We start from the raw sequence: 6,955 nt of genomic DNA on the forward strand, positions 1-6,955 counted from the left end.
TTTTTCCAGCTTCTTCTGCAACTCTGTACCGCACTCATGATAACACTGTGAGTGTGACCTTGATAAATCTTGAAAACTTTTTGTCATTCTGTGGCTCAGTCCTTCTCCTACATCACTGCACTTAATTGGTCACACCTGAACTTCATTAATTTGTTCCTGTCTCTATAGTTTACAAAGAGCACACAGGATTCTGATTTGTTTTCCAGGGTGATCATTAATCGCATTGTTAACATAATCACATTTACCTTGATGAAGATACTAAACTTTCCACTGTATTACAAAACAATATGTTGGTGAAGGACTAATATTAATTCACTGATATTACACATAAAGTGCTCACAATGGCCTGTCAGTGGTTCCATGTTTCTTCATATACCATGGGGATTGAGATAATAGCTAGTAAATTACGCTACTTTTATATCCTATCTTCCTCCTTTACTAAGATAAATGTCTCAACAATTTTTCTCTCTGTATGCCTCAATTTAAATACATTTTAAAAATTGGCCAGAAACACTATAAATTTTTCATATAAGTAAAATGTCCTATTAACAAAAACAAGGAAAAATACTGTTGTTATAAATTTATAGCTAGGTAATTCAAAACTCTAAAGTTCTTAACAGTGCTTAATTCATAATGTTAACCTTTGAGCGAATTATTTTCTCACCAACTCGAGGGATTTAAGATTGGAAACAAAAGTAATTGCGAGAACTTTTCTTCAAATTTCAATATTAGAGCTACAAAACTCCACATATATTCTTATCTGGAGATTTACTCCACTAGATTTACTCATCTTCTATTCTGAGTGCATGAAAAGGATAGACTTGATTCTCAGGTTGTTTAATTTTCAACGGAAGATATATAGCAGACATCATTTTAACAATAACAACAACTTTCTAAAAGAGAAGAAGCTTATTAGGAACAGAAGTGGCAATTTTTGAGAAATAAAAGGTACTCTAGCCCAAATTCTTTTTTTCCTCTAAAAAGGAGAAATTCACTCAAACCAGTTCCTATAAAGAGAGAGTAGATTTAAGGATACCCCGGGCGATTCCATGGATGGAGAAGATCAGTAAAACAAGCGCAGCTGGGTTTTATATGTCCTGGAACTAAGAAGTCAGAAATTAAGACTACTCCCTTTATCTTTCGGTCCTCCTCTACTCTAGTCAGTCATAGCTTGTTCCTAATTATCCATCTTGTACAGGAACCAACTGCCTGTCATCTTCGACTGTATTTCCACTGACAACAATCTCATTATCTTTCATTGATCTTCCATTGAAAACAATCTCATTGTCTCTCATTTAGAAAGAAAGAAGGGCTTTGTTGAGTCCAACATATCTGTATAAGCCTGACAACACATGTCATTGGCCATTAAGCAGCCAGTGGGCTGGCTGTCTTTGAGCCAAGTGCCTATTCTTGGCCCAAATGACATTTTTCTGGGAATCTGAATGATTTACTTGGTCCTACTAGTTTTACATGGCTACAGATCTACGGGACATGAAAAAGAAACGTTTTCTGACCCACAGTTAAGTGCTTAGATAAGTTAATGTTTTAAGCTTTCACTGAAAAAATGACTAGAGAATTAAGGAAATTATCTTATTAATTGAAACCAATGTAGATTTCTACCTCAATTTTATCTTACTTGCGTTTTCCAATAGTGATCTAATAATTCACAAACTATACTAAAAATGCATTTATCTTCTGATATTTCAAACTGTATCAATGTATTAAACCTAAATAAAACATGATAACCTAATAGAAAATATATAACAGTATGTATTTTTCTGGCAGTAACAAGAAATATTCTATAATTGCCTTTACAGTGTTTTTGTAGAATCATACTTGGTTGTGTTTCTCCATTCCTTGCCCCAAAAATGGTGAGTTAGAAGTTCAAACTTTAACAGTTTAGAAAAGCTTTCATAGATGAAAGAACACAATGAATTATTAAATATTTCATGTAATTATACTAAACAATATAACTTCTTGTCCAGAGTAAGCCCTACTCTTCTGAGGCTATCACTTACCAAGTAACATGATGTCCATTTCTTATGAATTCAAAGGAGCAACACAATAAATGGGAGCCATTACAAGAAGGCCAAAATTTCCAGTGGTCTTGACACTATATTATCTCTCTGAAATTTAAAAATGACCCTATGACTAATAAGGAATGAGAATATTGATCCTGACCAAAGGATGAGGCTTTATTCTCAGCATGTATCAGACCAAAAAAATGGGGCATATTATAAATGAAACTCCAACCTGGGGACTATTCTGGCACTTTCAGTATGTCTCATAATGTGCAAGACATAACAAAATGAAGCAATGGGAATTATTAGTATGGAAAAGTGGGAGAGGACCTTGAAAGAAAGGAAAATATGAAACATAGTGTGATAAAAACACAATATATTTTAATGAAGTAGGTATAAAGGAAATCTTATAAAAGACCAGAAGGCACTGATGAATTACTCTTCATGATTACAAAGGGAAGTCATCTTTCTGGATCATTGCAGTATGGAACACTTGGAAATAACAAGGAAATTTCTATCCAGGGATATATGTCTCCGAGTGAAAAATAAATACAGGAGGGGTATAGTTCCATACAGTTTTTTATATTTTCATCACCTGGACTATTTCAATGTCTGCAGTAAAACTTAGGTGCCATTCTTCATACTTAAAATAGAAGGGAATTATAGACCAAATAACAACTTAGTTTTAAAATAGTAACTTCTGTAATGTTTGCTCTTTCTATTCTTATTTCATAGCTATTTCCAAAATTACTGTAAGATATTCTACAATCTTTGAAAAACGTAATAAAATAGCAACTGTAACTTACCTAATAGCCAGTTGAATTCTGAAAACACGATTTTTGTATTAGGCGAGTTCCTAGTTCCTCACTTCGGATTGAAATTTTACTTTAACCTGGCAGTAAATATTTTGGTAAAATAGATCCTTCATCTTCTTATAATTTGAAATATCCCACCATTTTCTGTTTGACGCTTACTCTTTCACATTTATTTATTATCTAAACTGAGTCACAGCTGGTACTTTGTGATACAAGAAGATAGAGCATGCTGTCATTCTGTCCCACTAAATCCCTGTTTTATTCTTTCCTGCAACTGCTCTGGTTCACTACCCTTTTAATCAGTCTGTCCGTTGTTCTTCTCATGTCAGTTCTTCCCTTCTCCTCTCAGAACCACGTGCCACGGTGTTTCCTCAATGACATGGCAGTGTCTTTACACGGAGAGCCACACTCCCTAACTGTTTTGATGTGGGAGTTTGATTGCTTCATTCATGAGGTTGTCTCCCAGGTCAGTATAAGGCGGTCTGTATGAGGCAGTTTCTCAGTAAAAACTCTCTCTTGCATATGTAAAAATAACACTATCATTGATCAATGACCTAAACATGAAAATAATAACTATCACGTACGAAGCAATTACTATTTGTTTTGAAACCCTGAAAAGGACTTCACTTGAGTTTCTCTTTTAATCCTCCAAACAACTTTCAAATAAATGTTATTGTTCTCCCAGATTTTGCTTTTTAACAAGGAAATGGAGATAATGAAAGATTTATTTTTTTATCTGAGATCATAGCTCAGATAAGCAACCAGGCTGGGCGGGAATCTGAGGCAGGGCCAGTCATCCCAGGTGGGACGTGATCACTTACAGTGGCCTCAGATGTAGCTGAAAAGGACCCTCTACTAGCCCAAGGGTTACTTCCAACATGCCGCTGTTTAAGCTTGAAATCTTTAGCAATTACATATTTCAGTATTAGTTCACATTAAAGTGAAAAAACCCTGAAAACACTCTTTTTTTTAAAAAAAAAAAATCTCAGTACAAGTGATCTTATCAGAACCTTTCAAGACTGACCTGAAGAAAGCAAGTTTTTCAGCCATCAGAATGGAACCAGTGTATTTCCTTAGCAGGACAAACCTAGGTTGTTGGGTATGTTGGAAGTTTCAAGTCAAAGCATAAAGCTTCAAATCTTTAAGAACTTCAAGACAGAGGGTAGAGACCTAGACAAACTATGGTCCTCACAAGCTATGTATAAACATCAGCACAGGAGGAGACAAGATATAGGCCAATCCCACCCTTTCGTGATTCCTTTTGTAAACAAATCATTTATTTAACTTTTATCAGAGGCATCAAATAATATCAATAAAAATATACAAGCTACGGAGTGGGGAATAATCTAAGCTTTAATAAATCACTCCTTAATGAAGGTAAAAGTTAAAAAATTATATTTTAAAAATTATTAGTTTTGGAATAAAATAGGACACGGGTAGGTAGTATTCAGTTAAACATAAACCAAAAATACATCCATTGTGCGTCATTTGTACTTTGTTTCAGTACTGAGTATTGCATCTTTCCTGCTCCCATTAAAGGACAAGTTGGATACTCAACAGTTAATAGATCTCTCATGGCAGCAGACACAGAAGTTATCTAGCAGTATGTTCTACCTACTGGTGGAAATACATCTTCATAGACATGAAACCCTTTGACCACTTTGCACTCTTATTATCATACTGTGCAACTCTTGTAGGGCAATAAAAGGTAGCTGGTAATGGATGATCTTCAAATAGTTACTATTAACAGTTGTGAGATCACGAGCAAGCCACTCTCTGGATCTCAGTCTTCTCTCTCTAAAATGAGGCAGTTGGACTAACTGATCCCTAATGTGGCACACGAAGCTACATTCCACACTATGTGGAGAAGCATGCCCAAAGCAGAGAGAAAGCTCTCCAGGGAAAAAAAAAAAAAAAGAATTAATAAAAACTCGATGAGTCCTCATATCCAGAAAACGGATATGGAATAATTTCAAAAGGCAACGCATTATAAGAAAGTTTCACTGAAGGAAAGTAACTGAAGCACATGATGAATACCATATTGAGAAAGACCCAAGGAGATGGGGAAAATGCTTGGGAGGAACAAGAATAATCAGTCACTCTAGGATTATTCACGACAGCACGTGCCTCGAAGTATTACTTGTATCAAGTGAAACAAAAGCCATTTTCTGGCTACAGTGCTCAACCTAGAGTTTGAAATAAATTACATCCCATTCTATTTAACTAAACTTGTTAAGCTGAAATTACAAAAAAGGTAACTAGTTCAAGGTTCTAAAGACAAGGTTGGTTTATTTACAGAGGGTAGTGAAGCCTCAGAGCCACGGTTTTTAAGAATGTCAACGTACAACATAAATATATTAGGATATCATGGGCTCTAATTTCTTTTTTGTCATTTCATCACGAATACATTTCCCGTTCTAACCGAAAGCAATTTTTAAAATTTATTTATTAAAAATGCACTAGCCAAGAGAAGCCAAAATCACATTACCTAAAAAATGCTAGTAAGCTATGAGAAATTTAATACTGTTTAGCAAATTAAAAGAATATCATTACAATATATTTTCCTCTTGCATTTCGCACCACTCACATCTTCAGTAATATTAATACCGAAGTTTTTGTTTCTAATTTTCAAATTAAACACTTTTTATAATCATTACATAATTTGCAAATGCATTTGAAATACTTCAAAAAGGCCTAAATACAACTGCCCTAACGTCCACTTGGAAATGTAAAGCCATTTATTTATGCATTCGACCAAACTGACCGTCTTCCTTCCACCAAGCCAGTACAGGTCTGGGACAAGCCACCTGCCCGCGCAGCCGTCGCGGTCCCGCCCAGCGACGACCCGTCGGGTTTTGTTGGCCCGGCGGGTCTTTACAGAACTTGAAAACGCGCGCATTGCCGTAAAACGCGTTCCAAAGCGATTTCAGAAACTACAGGACCCTGCCCTGGGTGCTCTGGAAAGTTCCAGGACCTCCCAAGTCGCGGACGCGGGTGTCGCCCGCCGGCCAGGACCCGAGCGCGCTGCCACCCCCGAGTCCCCGCGGAGAAGTCGGCCGGAGAAGCGGTCCCGGCGGCCGCTCGTCCCCGCAGAGCCACCCACCTGGGGGCGCAGGGCCGCCGCGGGGCCCGTCCGCGCTGCCGCCGCCCCTGCCCGGCGCCGCGGGCCGCATCGTGGCCGCTGGAGCCCGGGAGCTGCGACGGCCGCCGCGAGCCCGGCCGGAGCGTCCCGCGAGCTCCCCCGGCGGCGCCGCCCCCCGCGCGGCTGTGGCCGGGTCGCAGGAAACGCGGCCCCCGGCCGGGCTGGCCGTGCCGGGCGCCCTGAGGAAGTGAAACCGCCGGGGGGTGGCCCTCGCCTCTTTTTCAAAAGGCCGTCTGAGTTTGTCACAGCGCCCGGGCCGCTTCCTTCCTCACCTTTGCACCCGGCGAATCCTTTTTTTTTTTTTTATTTCATCTTATTATGGGGGATACAGAATTGCAGGTTACATACATTGCCCATGTACCGCCTGTCCCCCCAAGTCAGAGCTCCAGGCGTGCCCGTTCCCCAGACAGTGCGCCTTGCACCCATCATGTAGGTATACACCCATCCCCTCCTGGCATCCCCCTCTCCCTGAGTCAGAACCTTCCAGCGTGACCACTCCCCAAACGGTGCGCAATGCACTCATTGTGTAGGCATACACCCATCCCCTCCCCCACCCCCACCTCAGTCTGATATCCGATTGGTGTCGTTCCCAGATGTGAATTTAGGTGATGATCAGGGAAACCAATTTTCTGGTGAGTACATGTGATGCTTGTTTTTCCATTCTTGGGATACTTCACTTAATAGAATGGGCTCCAACTCTCTCCAGGAGAACCATAGAGATGTCGTGTCTCCGTTATTTCTTATAGCTGAGTAATACTCCATGGTATACATATACCACAGCTTGCTAATCCATTCATGTATTGATGGGCATTTGGGTTGTTTCCACATCTTTGCAACTGTGAATTGTGCTGCTATAAACATTCGGGTACATGTGTCTTTGTTATAGAATGACCTTTTTTTCCTTTGGGTAGATGCCCAATAATGGGATTGCTGGATCAGATGGCAGGTCTACTTGAATCTGTTTAAGGTATCTCCAT

Source organism: Eulemur rufifrons, chromosome 13 (assembly GCF_041146395.1).
Source record: "Eulemur rufifrons isolate Redbay chromosome 13, OSU_ERuf_1, whole genome shotgun sequence".
Taxonomy (NCBI): domain Eukaryota; kingdom Metazoa; phylum Chordata; class Mammalia; order Primates; family Lemuridae; genus Eulemur; species Eulemur rufifrons.